Source organism: Dermacentor variabilis, chromosome 6, assembly GCF_050947875.1.
Source record: "Dermacentor variabilis isolate Ectoservices chromosome 6, ASM5094787v1, whole genome shotgun sequence".
Taxonomy (NCBI): Eukaryota; Metazoa; Arthropoda; class Arachnida; order Ixodida; family Ixodidae; genus Dermacentor; species Dermacentor variabilis.
Genome location: NC_134573.1, coordinates 183632132 through 183647283, shown reverse-complemented (window position 1 = coordinate 183647283; position 15152 = coordinate 183632132). Strand labels below are relative to the sequence as shown.

Here is a 15152-nt window from a genome sequence, read left to right as displayed (position 1 = left end):
CAGGAATACTGCACGTTTCTTTATGCCACTATGAAATATAGCGCTACTTACAACAAAAGGGCAAATGCGAGATATTACAATTTACAAATTCAATGTGCCCAACTAAAACTTCCATAGTGTCAAAGCCTGATATACTTAAGCCAGGAACCCATACGCTGCACTGGCGCACAAATGAAAACCTTTCTTATTTAATCAATCGCTTGACAAGTGACTGTACGCTGCAAGGTGTCACGCGCAACTGGACAAATGCCTAATTATGACGACCCTAATTGGCCGTTGCAGAATCCAAATGAACATTGTTGTGACGCTGATAAGGATTGAGAAACTTCCATCACAAACTAAGAACAAGGTATAGTTAGTCTGTTTTGATTGACAACGAACAAGGGATACTAGAAATGCCTGTCTAAACTTTTCATTCTAACCTAGGTATTCAAAGTTAAATAAGATCTATCAGAAAGCGACAGCTTCATGCTGCCGGCGCGAAACAAATAAAACGTGAAAATATTTCGTTCGGCTAATCGAGCTATCATCTGGTTGTGTATTCGTAATCAAATAATCGACAATGATATCCTTTTGAAAACGGCGAAGTCAAGTTCACCGCAAAGAAATGTTGTGAAAAAAAAATTATACCAGCCAACAAACTGTTCACATGGCAATCTGTTTGAACCTCGTGTGCCTTATTCTTGCGTACGCACATTCCTTTCCACTGTTCTTAACGAACAAAATAAATAGCAGTGCAGCAGTTGCACATGTAATCGTAATTTTAACGTTTGTCATACGCCATCATTTCTGCAAGAAATAATGGATGACGGCAGATTCCGGCGAAAATGCATGCTGCTGGCCGAGCGCTGCCGATGAGATAAAGAACGCTCCGCCGCCAGTCACGATGCAGCCGACCTTGTTCACCCAACGCACGCTTGCGACCAGCACAATACCACTGCGCAAACGCTCCACCACGTTGCTTTTTTTTTTTTTCATATTTCGCGGGCTTTCTTTGCTACCCGGAAATAAAGGACTACGTGAGACATATCGTAAAGAAAACTCGATCACTGGTTTCTGAAGGTGCTCTACAAATCTGCGTAACATACTTGGGGTCCTCAGCCAATAATTAAATAGTTGGGTAATTAAGCTAATTAATTAGTGAGCTATGTGGAAAACAAAAAGAATTGTCTGAGTTACTACAGGCTATTGCGAATAGTATGCGTTCGGTTCAATTCGCTTAAGACGGGCCTTTGATTTTTCAATTCTTGGCTCAAGTTGCGTGGGACACCTTGTATAAGAGATCCTTCCGACTCCTAACGCCAGGCTGCGCTGTCGGGGGAGACCGTTCGACAAGGCACGAACGCGTGCCAAAACTTGGCCCCTTCATTCCCTTCGGAAGCGTTGCTATTTGGAGGCCTCCGCAGCCTGTACCCCAACTTTCGCTGCCTGTTCCACTGCAGCACTGTTTTACCTCGGCGCTTCTACGAACGTCAGGCACGACGCCTCTTTGAGAACCATGGCGTCACTACAGGTAAATGTGAAGCGATAGCCTACGGCATATAGGACCTCGCTGTTAGCCTAGTTGGCGTTTTTAAAGGGACATAGTTGTTGCTGGACAGACGAGCACGAAAGCAATAACGCGCGTGTTTTTGCAACTGTTTTTTGTCTATCCAGCTGTAATGTAAGAGTTCTCGGCTTTCCTTTTATTTCGTTTTTTTTTTTTTTTGGCTGATTGCAAGGTGTAGCTGATCATTTCACCCACTATGGTGAAGGGCATAGTGGAAACAAGAAATGTCACACGTTTGCCGAGGCTAGGCTATAAGGCGGAATAATTCAGACATTCAGTATGTAAGGCGCGCCTATCTAAGACCCTAGGGAGCAGTGCTGATGTCTGCATTGCCCTGTAAGACTGGAGCACCAAATGACTACGAACATAAAGCAGGTATGTTACTAAAGAGACTAAATTACAGATTTGCTTGACTGGCTTCCCCGCTTACTTGCATTACTGTTTCCGCCGCTGAATGCTGGCGTAACAACTATTTACAATCCATAAATCTAAATGTTGGTTTGTTCATTTCTTGCATTCCTACCTTTAATTGCGAACCCAAACCCAAAATCACTTTTTTCCTTTTAGTTACATCAAGATACAGCTGCTTTCCGCGCTTAGTTCGTCTCTGTTTTTTGAAGCGAAGCTTTCATAGGGGGGGGGGGAGGGGGGGGGGCTCTTATCCCCACTTTCCTAGCGCTGCTGCTGCTGCTGTTGTGGCCTTGCCCCGCGTGCTGCTGGGTTTCTTGCAGCGCCGACAGGTGGCGCTCACCTCCGCGCATCCATACATGGTTCAAAACGAAATGCGCAATAGGGGATGAGAAAATTTGGTGGTTGGAGTTCATAGTGTTTCTTTCTTCTTTTTTTTTTTCTTGTTTAACCTAGGTCGGGCATTAGGCAGTATAATAGCGAGAGCTTGGTGGCGCAACCCACGGCCTCGTTCCAAAGGAGACGTTCATAGCATCCATCCGTCAATCCATCTTTAAGGTCCCTGAATAAAACTTAAAGGTAGCGACATTCCTCCTCGCCCGGCCTCCTCTTCTCCTGGCCTTCTCGCAGCTGGTTTTTTCGCTCGTAGCTCGCCCTCGAAGTTGGGCCGTTCGCTTGGAAGTCGCCCATAGAATTACACGAGGAGATCTACACACTAAAAATTGTTGTTGGGTGTTGGCGCATGAATTTTTGCCACAATTAAGGCTTGATTACTGTGTGCTGTGCTAGCAGCGATGATGGAACGCTGTGAAGCTGGCGGAAGCAGATGATTTTTGTGCTTTTTCAGCGCGTAACTGCACGCTTGTTTTGTGGCTTGCCTGGCTTGCCTGGCTTGCCTGCCTGCGTCCAGTTAGAAGAAGGCTCTTGATTCTTGCTTGGTGGACAAATTCCTTTTAGTGTCGAGTACTAGCTCAAAAACCAAAATTATTTGTCTCGCCATAAATGTATACATGATGGACACGATGTTTATATAGATGCCCGAGCTTTGAGTGTTATGTCGTCCACTGCCATTCATTGTACTCGAAGGCAAGAACACTGTCGCGGCTTGCACAGATCAACCGGCTTCGCGAGTTATTTCTATTGCATTGATCAGGTTCTTTATTTGGCTTTCTAACGACACTTGCCCGGCGTGAAAGGGCTGCGATGAACGTTTCGCCGGTACACTCCAAACGCTTAGAACGACAGAAAGCTGAGCTAGTTGGTAAGGATTCATTATGCAAAAAAAAAAGTGAGGCGTGCAGAGAGGACACAAGAGAAGTGGACAACACGAACGCCGACTATCAACTGAAGGGAGCACTGAGGCGAAAAGAAGAAAGAAGACACAAAACTAATCTGCGCAGGCTCTGGAATGGTATGACCACGTGTCAGTAGAGTACATGTGCCGGTCTACGTGAGACATAGCTGTTAAAGGGAAGCTGAAACGGTTTTCAATTTCCATGAATTGCTGGGATTGGGAAGAACAGACCTAATAATTTACGGTTCCGAAAATTTTTTATTCGTTTTGTTAATATAAGAGCCGAAAATCGCTTTCTAAATCACCCCTGCGGACACGCCCCCATCGCTTCCCGGAGCGCCGGGTGAGGTGGTTGCCAGAGGAGAGAACCGGCGAGAGTGGCGTCATTCGCGGGGACCGAGCTGCCGGACCGGCGTGCTGGTATGTGCTGGCATGCCTCTTTCCGTCCTGGGCTTTACTGAACGACGCTACGAGAGATCTGCCGCCGCCGCAGCCGCTCACGTTTGTTTTCTGTTGCGATTTTCGTAAACTGTTCTTTCCTTCTGTGCTGCGTGAGTGCCTACAGCTAAGGGCGCCCAACGTGCCCTCGTTCTCTGCAGCATTCGGCTGCGCGAACACAGGCGGGCGAGATGATGTGGTGTTTCACAGGTTCCCGAAGAACAAGAAGCTTGCAGCGCAGTGGGTCCGTGCGGTGAGGAGAGAAGTTCGTGCCGACGAAATCAACTGTGGTGTGCTCGGACCATTTCCGTTATAGCCGGATAGCCTTACGACAAATTCGGAAACGCGTTGTTACTAGCGTTGCTATACTCCGTTTCATACATCACGTGCAACGCTGTGGAGGCTTGAGATACTTCCTGCAGTGGCTGCGTTCGCACTTAGAAAAAGTTCGCTGTTTCTTGACCCGATTTTTTAGAAAATTTTACATATATAAGCTCAGTTCTGAATGAAAAAAAAAAGAATTTACCCATAGAAACAATCCGTGTACTTATACTGCTGCTAACACCTTCTTTTAAACCAATTTTCTTTTCGGCAATTTTTAATTGCAGCCCGTCGCGACAGCTTCACGTGCATGCTCGCGCGAGCAAACGCCGCTGGCACGCTGCGAAGCACAGACGGGAAACGCGCGCAGTAATAAATTTTGGTGACCGGACTTCGTGCGTAGCTTCCACAGCGTTGCACCTGAGGTATGAAATGGAGTATAGGCTTGCCTAGTGACGTTCGACGTACGGTTGCAGTTATCGTGCTTACCACAAGGCGGTGCTAAAACTGCCTAATATCTTTATGTCAACACTAGCATGGAGCACGCATACCAATTCTTGATCGAGCCACAATCGCAATGTCGTCGAACCATAGTATGAATATTGCACATCTCTGGATGTGTATGATAAGCAACTTCCATGACTGTACCTCGCAGCACTGCATTTGCGCGCATTGAAACGCGGCACTTATGTTCGCGATCGTGTATCAACACTAAAAAAACCACGGGACTTTAGACAAGCAGCGGCAAGGTGCTTGACATCGCGGAACTGCACCCGTGTTTACAATCTAATGAGAAGTTAGTGCTTCTGCATTCTTCCAGCAGCAAGTTCCCAGTGACACTTTAGCGCATTTTTTCTCCCGTCATTGGAACGTGCAGCTACATGAAAAAAAAACATACGTACCAGCTAAGATTTCCAACGCGCGACAAGGTGCACACGTCGCTCTCGCTGTTGGCACACTCAACATCGTCGTTGCCGCCGTTGCCGCCATCGTTTTCCGTATCGGCTGTCGGTTCGAACACGTACGACGAAAATACAAGCTGTCCGAGACAGCGAGAACATTCCATAATGCTTACAACTCAGCTATGAAGCCAGAACAGAACAGCGTGCTACGCTCTGAAACGGCGGCGCCGACCGGCGACTGCCGCGAATGATTTCACAGCAGCCCCGACCAATCACGGGCAACAGCGGCGTTCGCGCGATGCCCTGAGGCGCTGGTGCGCGTTTTCTTGAAAAAACAGCCGCTTGCGTTTGTTTCCGCCCTTTTTGAACCAGATATTCGTGTTCAGGGGACTCAAAACTGTAGATTGCTGCAGAGAAGAAATTTTTTTCGAAAAGTGTTTCAGCTTCCCTTTAAGGCACTTAATCTCTTCCTTATGTAAAGTAATCGAAGGCTGACTCACGCACGCACTTTCAACATTATAGATATGCCATGCCTCTACCATAAGACGCGTATCTTCATTCTTGTACCTGTACAATATCGCGCATTCATCTAACTCTGGTGTGCAGATACAATCTTGGCAATGTAGGGAAAGATTAGAAGGCGATCCACCGGTTAATGACATTTTATGTTGCATTAGCCCCTGATTGATACACCGCCCCGTTTGCCCTACGTAGAACTGGCCACAGCTAAAGGGAACTTTATGAACCACACCCATACGACAGTCAGTAAAACTGTTGTTCTTATTCTGCTTCACAGGACAAATATCTGTTCTTCTTTTTTGCCTTTTACCTGCTCCTTTTTCCTTTGCACGGCAGCGCATATCTTACCTAGCTCATTGGGAGCAGTGAAAGCAACATTAACATCACATCTACTTGCAACTTTTTTAAGCCTGTGCGATACTGCATGAATGTACGGAATGGACACTACTCTTTTTTTGCTATGACTGCTTTCTGTAATCACGTCCGTCCCCCTCGAAACCGACTTCTTTAGGCGTTCAGTCACAGTGGCCACTGCTATGCTAGGATAACCTGCTTCTAATAGGCGCCGGACCTGTGCATTAAAGCTGGCGCTCATTTTGTGCATGCGGGATCTGGTGAGAGAAGACTTAAGGCACGACATGGCAATTCCGTTTTTTGCTACATTGGAATGCTTAGTTTGAAATTTTAACAAGAGCTTCGAAGACCTTGGGGAGTACTGCCAACAAACGTGATTTTGTTCGAAGACCAAGGAAATGTCTAGAAACTGAATTACGCGGCGCTGAGGAAATTCCTTCGTAAACTTTAATCCTCTTCCATAAAGTTCAAATTGCTCACTTACTAAGGTAGCAGCGGAATCGAATTCTTCCCTATTGCAGAAAATCAGGTAATCATCAACGTACCGAAATATCTTGATAACGCAATCACCTAAGGCTTTCTCTAAGCAGCTGTCAACCTTATTCAGGTAAATATCGCTAAGAATAGGGGCAACTTTTGAGCCAATACAAATGCCTGATTTCTGCAGAAACACGCCATCTCTCCACCCAATCAGCGTCGACTTTAAGTACATTGAAAGAATTTCTAGAAAAGCTCCCGTGGAAACACCGCATCTATCAATAAAAGCCGGCTCTTGCATTTATTATTTAATGCACTCATTTACAGAATTTAGCAACTCGTCATGCGGCAATGAGTAACACAGGTCTTCGATATCCATACTAAGAGCTGTACAATCACCAGGATTTTCCTCTCTCAAATACCGAACGCCTGAGAATTACGCCTCAGTGCTCCCTTCAGTTTATAGTCGGCGTTCGTGTTGTCCACTTCTCTTGTGTCCTGTCTGCATGCCTCACCTTCGTGCATAATGATTCCAAAGGCGATGCGTTTGCGTGTGGGCAGCACTATGTAGCTGCCGGTTCAACAACTCGGATGTGTTTGCGCTGCTCGAAGTGCGTACGTGTGTGGACCCAACCGACTGCCGTGTGTGCAGCTTCATAATTTAATCATCTTAGTACCATGATGAGCGAACGCAAGGCGCGCGACATATTCGCCTGAATAACGCGAGCGTTGTGTAGAAACGTGTGCGATCCACACACATCATCTCAGCTATTCTCGTCGTTTTGTAATGGCGCTGGCATCTCTTTATGCAGTGAAACTTGTCTTACGCTTTTATGACAAACTGGTGCTGTTGGCTCTCAAGCGCAAACATCACAGTGGAACCTGTACTTCATTTCTGAACAAAGCGCATGCAAAGGCGAAAGTTACACACAGAAATGGTTTCTAACAATGAGCACTTTCCCCTTTACGCAGTTCCAAGTCAATATGAGCCACCAAACTCGTGCACCACTTTATCCTGCCAATACGGCGAAGCGGAGAAAGCCTACTCACAATAGTCAAAATCATTTGCACTGGTAGTGAACAGCTTGTCCTCGCAAAGTATATATGCTGCGCCTAACAAAATCATGGACTGACAAAGCTACACACTCTCAGTACTACAACAGTAGCACGAATAACGTTTCTAGCACGTTTCTAGCAAACACAGCCTACGCATTCCATAGCTTCATACAGCTGTTGACGACAGCGCGATCAGGAAAACAAATCTGAACGAGCACCGGGAATAGCACCCGTGCGTAAGCTTACCCATGTCTGAGCTCCGCACCCCGTCAACAAGGCAAATAAGCTCCGTTCGTACACGTTTGCATCTCCAGTACTCTAATATAATTCCCTAACAGAAAACAAACCAAAAACTGAGTTCTTCAATGAGGGGGTTAGCCACGAAACGGCCAAAATATCCGAAATTTCATGCGAAAGCTTCGCCGCGGAAACTCGACGGCCAACTGTCATGGTGGTGCGTCCGCCGAGACGCGGAAAAGAAGAAAAAATAGAGAAAAGGGGCGCGAAAATTACCACGTGACGGCAATCAACAAATTGGGAGACGCAGACGTTCTCTCCTGCTTCCTCTCATGCTCCTCGCAGCAGCGGCGGCGGCTAAATAAAAGCATGTCGTTATCTTTAAATTTTTTCAGTAACCTTATTCCTCCCGGCTGTGAGGATAGAATAGATCCAACAATACAACAGAGCGCTATGGGGATACAATAGGTACTAGGTGCTCCGGGGTATGTGGAAAGGTTTAATGCTCCCAGGACTTACATTTGGAAATGCGGTTGTTTGCTTGGAATCACGGGTACAATCAGGACTCGATGTGAACCAAAGGTCAGTGGATCACCTCGCATTGGGCGCTCACGGGGAGACTACAAATGAAGCTGTGCAGGGTGATATGGGCTGGACAAGTTTAAAAGTGAGGGAATCTCACAGTAAAATTGATGATGAAGAACGACTGAGGAATATGGAAGATAGTAAATGGGCTGGGAGAGTGTTGAGGTATCTGTACAGGAAAAATATTGATTCACAATGGAGGAAAAGAACCAGGAATCTTACCAGCAAGTATGCGGCCTGTACAGTGAGCAACACAGCAACAAAGAACGTCAAGCGGAAAGTCATAGAGAGAGAGAGACAGAAAGAGAGAGAGAGCGCAAATGATAAATGAAAGGTAGGGATGTTAACCAGTACTGAGCTCTGTTGGCTACCCTACACTGGGGAAAGAGAAAAGGGGACGGAAAGGTTAAAGGAAGAAGAGAAAGCCCACTGGGGATATCGTTCGGTCAGCAGAAAGTCAGGGAGGCTGAAATAATCTCATGGGTGGCGGCAATGGAAAAAAAGGAAAAACGAAATCAGGAAAGCTACAATTTATGATAACTCAAAGGGAAGCTCATTACTTTTCGAACACGCACCTATAAAGCGAGAAACAAGACGGAAGAAGAAGCATGTGCTTGTGGTGGTAAAGAAGAAGACATGTGCCCAGCGGTCGATTAAGGCACCACTGGCCCCCTTGAAGCCCTTGGGTTCAGCGAGAGCTGGGGAAAAGTAAACATGTCCGTAATAGAGATTAGTAAGAGGCGATTGGTAGATTGGTGGAAGAAAAGAAGGGAAACGACAAAAAGACGGAGACGTACAAAAACAAAGTTCACAATAGGGGGTCAGAAAATTTGGTTGTGGGAGTTCATCGTGTTTTCTTTTTTTTGCTTTTTCTTTTTTTAACCTAGGTAGGACATTAGGCAGCATAATAGCAAGAACTTGGTAGCGCAGCCCACCGCACCGTTCAAAGGGGGCGCGCATAACATCCATCCATCCATCCGTCCAGGCAGGCACCATTTGTGCGTATGGCACGTGCTGTGTTTGCTTTCCTGTGCGACAAAAATGCTGGTGCTGGGCTGTGCTGGTCGCGTGCTGGGATGGGATTATGTAAACATTACAATCGTCCATACCCTGAAGAGAGCACTTGGATCTGGCGTTTTAACAGCGTACTGGCCACGTATGCAGAAGGAGCAGGTAAACACGCGCCAGCAAAAAGGCTCCAAAGCGTGCACTCAGCGTCGAGGACACCCAGGTCCGAAGGAAGCGCCGCCTGGAACAGGAGCGTCTTCGCTACGCAGCGAAACGTGCTGCACACCGCGAATATATGTGTACAATATATGCATACAACTATATTAATTGAATTAAGTGCCGCCCTATAGTTCAATTAATGTTTAACAGTTCGGCCGCGATGCTATGTGCCATGTGACGCAATGAGAATGCTCAACCCTCTCAGACATTATGAAGAATGGTGCACAACGCCGCAAGCAAACAGCTCTCCCTGTGTGTTCTGTGAATTACGCGGACAAACACTAGTGGTGCAAGCAAGGTAGCGTGTAACATCAACTCACTACTCTTGTATTCGACTAAACGCAGAATTAGACATTCTATGCCAACATCACAGTTAATTATCGTCTATGAAAGCAAACAGCATACAACGCTTCGCTTACATCCTTTCCCACTGTACGTGAGATACGCCGATCTTTTCGTTTGTGTTTCGGAGTAAGAACAATTATAACCAGTCTGTGTTTCAGAAGCTACATTAAAGGAAATCCTTCGCGAAAAGCTTCCATATTGCATCAGTTTTTCGTAGAAGTCATAAATCTATTTTCCACTCTACTTATAACCTGGTTTGTGGTTCTTTCGGGCTGAAAGCACTTGAACAGGTTGAACAAATCGTACGGTCTACCAGAAAAGTTCATGGCATTCATGATTTGCCAGATAGCTACATTTTCGCGAAGCTAGGGGATATGGCCACGAATACTAGGTTTCTGTGTGTAGTAGCATTTGGCACCAACACCTTGAATTATATTAGAGGTTCCATGCCTTAACAGAGTAGAAATTTCGATTGTCAACCAATGTCCCGTAAAATTTTGTGTCCGATTGCACATTTTAAATTACTTGTAAGAATATAATACGAAATATCAGTTTGCTTATAACTACCCTCTACTGCTGAGGTTTCGAGTCCGAACCTCAGCAGTCATGCAGGCATTACGGAATCAGGGTGTAGACGAGCCGTATGTAAAAATACTGAAAGATATCTATAACGGCTCCACAGCCATCGTAGTCCTCCGTAAAGAAAGCAACAAAATCCCAATAAAGAAAGGCGTCAGGCAGGGAGATACGATCTCTCCAATGCTATTCACAGCGTGTTTACACGAGGTATTCAGAGACCTTCATTGGAAAGAATTGGGGATAAGAGTTAATGGAGAATACCTTAGTAACTTGCGATTCGCTGATGATATTGCCTTGCTTAGTAACTCAGGGGACCAACTGCAATGCAGGTTCACTGACCTGGAGAGGCAAAGCAGAAGGCTTGGTCTAAAAATTAATCTGCAGAAAACTAAAGTAATGTTTAACAGTGTCGGAAGAGAACAGCAGTTTACGATAGGTAGCGAGGCACTAGAAGTGGTAAGGGAATACATTTACTCAGGGCAGGTAGTTACCGCGGAACTGGATCATGAGACTGAAATAATCAGAAGAATAAGAATGGGGCTGGGGTGCGTTTGGCAGGCATTCTCAGATCATGACCGGCAGGTTGCGATTATCCCTCAAGAGAAAAGTATATAACCGCTGTGTCTTACCAGTACTCACCTACGGAGCAGAAACCTGGAGGCTTACGAAAAGGGTTCCACTTAAATTGAGGACGACGCAACGAACTATGGAAAGAATAATGATGGGTGTAATGTTAAGGAATAAGGAGAGAGCAGATTTGGTGAGGGAACAAAGTCGAGTTAATGACATCTAAATTGAAATCAAGAAAAAGAAATGGGCATGGGCTGGGCATGTAATAAAGAGGGAAGATAACCGATGGTCATTAACGGTAACGGACTGGATTCCAAGAGAAGGGAAGCGTAGCAGGGGGTGGCAGAAAGTTAGGTGGACGGATAAGATTATGAAGTTTGCAGGGACAACATGGCCACAATTAGCACATGACCGGGGTAGTTGGAGAAGTATGGGAGAGGCCTTTGTCCTGCAGTGTGCGCAGTCAGGCTGATGATAATAATGATAATAGCCCTCTACTACATCTTAATCAATGTTTGCATTCTCCTTATGCAAAAATAAAATTTATATAACATGCGAAACCTTCTATCGTGCGTTTGAACGGTCTATATTAAGAGGCAATGCTTCTTCTCGTGCATCTTGTCAAGAAAAGGGGGCATAAATGCTCCACTCCGGCAAATGTACAGGTTTTCCATGAAAGGCACTCTTAACTTCATTCCTGGCAAAACAATGGGGTATAATGATTGATTTTCATGTCCTGTGAATATTGCAATAAGTGGACGAGTTGTGATAAGGAGGGAAGCTCCTTGCTTCTCTTCTGTTTGTCCACTGTCAGCACACTGCTTGAATGGAATGCTTTTTATAAGCTTCAGCGCATACCTTTGAACAGTGCCATTAAGCTTAGAAAATAAGTGACCGCCACTACAGCAAAATAGCAAATCTAAAGCATGTAAGACTTCATCCCGGTTTCCTTGCGTGTTTTCCCGCCGGCTTAGGGGACCCGGCCTAGCCACGATTATCTGGTATTTTTCGCTTTGAGGTCAGCGCGCAAGGAATCGCTCGAGATGGTGAGGGGGAAAAATCGATGCCCTCGCCGCTCAAAACACGTTCCCTAGTGCCAGAGGCCGCCTTCAGGTGGAGTTGCGCTCAATGGTGTGACTGTTCTGCGCATGGCGCGGCCGCCGAACCGAAACTCCGTGCTTCACACAATTGACCAGCAAACGGCTGCAGGTCCCGTCGAGGTGAAGCAGGCCCTACAGGGAAACCTGTAAAAGACAGGAGTGAAGACAATGCCTTCAGGTAAGGGATCGGCCAGAGACGTATGCAGTGTAGCGGCGATAGAGTAAGGGCACCGGCTTCGGTATATCGCTTTGGAAGTACTATGCGCCTGCTTGCCTGTGCTTTCTTCGCGCACACCGGTGATGTTTGCTTTCAAATGACTAGAACTAACAAACAACTCTCCTCCAGGAAACTCGTGCTATGTTGTGCCTACTATGGTAGCTGCTCGAGTGCTATACAGGGTGTTTTTTTTTTCTATCTGCACCAAATTTTTAAAATTAGAGAAATATAAATCACGCTAATGTTATGTTTACCATACGAGCGTACGGTTAGGCAGCCTCCAGATACAGAGCAATTTCCGCAATTACGTGTGTAATTTGCGAAGTTTCGGTAATATACTTTCTAATTGTCAAGAATAAGTTGCTACAGCAAATGAGTACTTTGGGGCCCATCCTCGACACTACCTATACAAACCATTAAATTTTGAATAGCGGATTTCAGTTCGGAGTTACGCAAACAGTTAGTTCCCCTTGACAGGCTCCTTGAAAGCGAAACTGGCTGGAAAAAGAGCGTCTGCGTCGTCGATGTGCCCCCCCCCCCTCCCCTGCCTTTCGTCGCGTCTTTGAGATCACTGCTGGTCCGGCCCCGCAAGCAGCTTGCGCCATCTCCTTGCTGTCTGCGGCGCTGGCCTAGCGCTTAAATGCCGGCAGTCCGCCAAATTTACTTCGTCATTCCGTCGTGCGCCCCGTGTGCACTTCCATCGACGAAATGCCGTTTCAGGGGCCCAACGGAATGACGAAGTAAACTTCACGGCCCGCCGGCGTTGAAGCGCTAGGCCAACGCCGCAGACAGCAAGGAAATGGCGCAAGCTGCTCGCGGGGCCGGACCCGTTGTGACCTCGGAGACGTGACAAAAGGCGGGGTGGGGGGGGGGGGGGGGGGGCACATCGACGACGTTTCGGTTTCAAAGAGCCTGCCAAAGGAATTAATTGTTCGCGTAGCTCCCACATCAAATCCGCTTTTCAAAATTTAATCGCTAGAATAGGTAGTGTGGAGGATGGGCCCCAAAGCACTCATTTACTGTAGCCACTTATTGTTGATAATTAGAAAGTAAATTACCGCAACTTCGCTAATTACGCACGTAATTGCGGAAATTGCTCTGTATCTAGAGGCTGCCTATCTGTACACTCGAATTGGAATCATAACTTTGCCGTGGTTTATATGTTTCTACTTTTAAAGATTTGGTACAGCTAAAGAAAGAGACACCCTGTATAGACTGCGGGGTGCACCTTGCTCGAGCGAACGAATACGTAAAGCGTTGGCGGACAACCACTTCGCCTAGCCGTGGCGTGTTCGCCCGGAACGCAAGTAATTGGCCGATGCTGTCAAAAGCTTCCAAGCCACCAAGTCCAGCCTAAACTTGAATGTCTGATCTTCGAAAAAAACGCCATCAAAAATCCGCTTGTCATGCACACTAGTCACATCAGTGATAAAAATAGAAAAATGTAGGAAATACCCAAAAGACGGTTTCTAAATGAATGAGCCTTCTTGAACATAGTACATTGCTCAACGTGTTCAATATTCATTGATGACCGCGAGACATAGATGTAACCCAAACAGTGTCAGTGCAGCCTACTGCTCAGTGCAGCCCTAGCCATTTTCTAACCAGTAACAATGTGGCGCTGGGAATATTGGAAGTCTTCGCCATCGAATAAAACGGTGAAAAGAGTGTCAGTGAAAAGTGCGCCCGTATATGCCGTTTGTGTCTTATTTCATCCTCGTCTGCCACTCGCCGTAGCTTTTGTCTTGGTGTCAGTGCCCCGACCATCACTTTTATAAAGCAATGAAGATATCTTTGAAGCAGGGTTGGTCAACGTCAAGCATTTAAACATGTATCAGGCTTTCATATTTCTCACAGTTCCTGATGTATACCTCCGTATTACGAGGAAGGAAATATTAATTTAACAGTTAGCGATGAGCCTTGCTCTTTTTTACGTGTTGTACAATTCGTGAGCTAATTCTAGCAAAGCAAAAGGTACTTCCTATACAGCTCACTCCCTTTATCACTTTACCAAGAGTAAAACATACTTGAACATGACACCTGTGTTTTTGTAATAAAGAATTTTGTGCCTAATAGTTCACAATGTTAACAAGCAATGAGAGAGCTAAGGATATCGTTAAACGGAAATATGCCATGCGTATGTAGCAGTCACAGTCACAGTATCCGCACAAACAGCGGTACAAAAAGAAGGAAAACCCATCTACTTGTAAGTGGACACAATAGGTACAAAGTAGTCAAACAATCCCAATTGCTGACGACTATCCTCAAAGAAGTTGGACGGCGGTGATAGGGTCAGCGGCGTAGCACACCTCTTGGGAAGTCTCCAGGTGGCCGGTTGCGTTTCCAGTAGAGGGAATATTATAGAACCTTCTTGGCCGTTGCTCTGCTATAGACAAAGTGTCTCCGAGATTCGCCATACCATTTTGGCGTACGGTCTAGGTGGCTGAGCGATGGTGTCCCGCACCAGGTCCAAAGCGCCATTTTGCCACGCTCCTTCGACCAGGAGCTGCATTGCCCTTGAATTGGTTTCAAGGGGGCGCGTCGTTGTCGGGAGCCCCCATGCCATCGGGGAAGCTCCAAAGTGACTGGGTGAAGGCACTGCATGCCTGGGTCCTTCTGGCCTGCAAGCGCGCATCTCCGCATCCTAAGTAGTCTTGCAGAAGTAACGTTGCTATGCTGGAGCACATTCTCAGCCCTGGGGGACTGGCTAAGAACAGGACAGCTCAAAATAAAATAACAAAGGCAAAAGAAGTCTCCCCCGATCGAACTGGTTTGCTTTGGTTTTCCTCTATTTCACACGTGCCGCCTCTTCTCGTTTTTTTTCCTTTGTCTTCTGTTCGGTTTCTCGGTTTTGTTTCTTCGATCACTGTGTGGTCGCTTCGCATAATTGTTTCCTTCTTATTTTCCATTGGCATGGGAATCTCCTGCACCTTCCCGGAATCGTCGTCGTCTTCGCGCCGATCGGCAGGCGCCG

General features: G+C 46.4%; 1 protein-coding gene across 4 annotated transcripts in view; it reads left to right on the top strand.

Annotated features, from left to right (window-relative positions):
* Window positions 1–1354: 1354 nt before the first annotated feature.
* Window positions 1355–15152, top strand: part of LOC142585930 (MFS-type transporter SLC18B1-like) — a 63671-nt gene continuing 49873 nt past the window's right edge. For 2 of the 4 annotated variants that reach the window (XM_075697043.1, XM_075697041.1), the window contains exons 1-2: window positions 1358–1513; window positions 12071–12139. The gene's annotated coding sequence lies outside the window, so the exon portion shown is untranslated. Of the gene's footprint in view, window positions 1514–12070; window positions 12140–15152 lie in introns of all 4 variants that reach the window. The other 2 variants (XM_075697039.1, XM_075697040.1) reach the window with 2 other exon arrangements.